Source organism: Octopus bimaculoides, chromosome 2 (genome assembly GCF_001194135.2).
Source record: "Octopus bimaculoides isolate UCB-OBI-ISO-001 chromosome 2, ASM119413v2, whole genome shotgun sequence".
In the NCBI taxonomy this organism is placed as follows: domain Eukaryota; kingdom Metazoa; phylum Mollusca; class Cephalopoda; order Octopoda; family Octopodidae; genus Octopus; species Octopus bimaculoides.
This window is the reverse complement of record NC_068982.1, coordinates 192,386,007-192,386,387: the sequence shown is the minus strand read 5'-3', so window position 1 is coordinate 192,386,387 and position 381 is coordinate 192,386,007.

Genomic DNA, 381 nt, shown 5'->3' with positions numbered 1-381 from the left:
GACGACCGCCTCCCTACAAAATGTATGGCCTTGTACCTATGAAAGAAATCAATATTTAAAGTGGAAGGGCGAGCGACGTGAAGACATGCTCTCTATTCTGGGCTGAAGTTACTTCACTTATAATAATAAAAGCAAGTGTGTGTTGTGTGTGTGTGTGAAACGGTTGAATTATATTTCATCCTTTACGTCGGAGGGCGATTTCTAGTAAAGATTCTTCATATTTTGCTGGTAGCTTACTGGCGTAAGAAAGATGTTACAATTTGAAAGAATTTAAAAATTCTTTCAAATTTTAACATCTTCTCTTCTCCATTTTTAGCAAATTTGTTGAGTTTCTATGGGATACCTTTTCATAAATTCTCATAACACACCATATATATATAT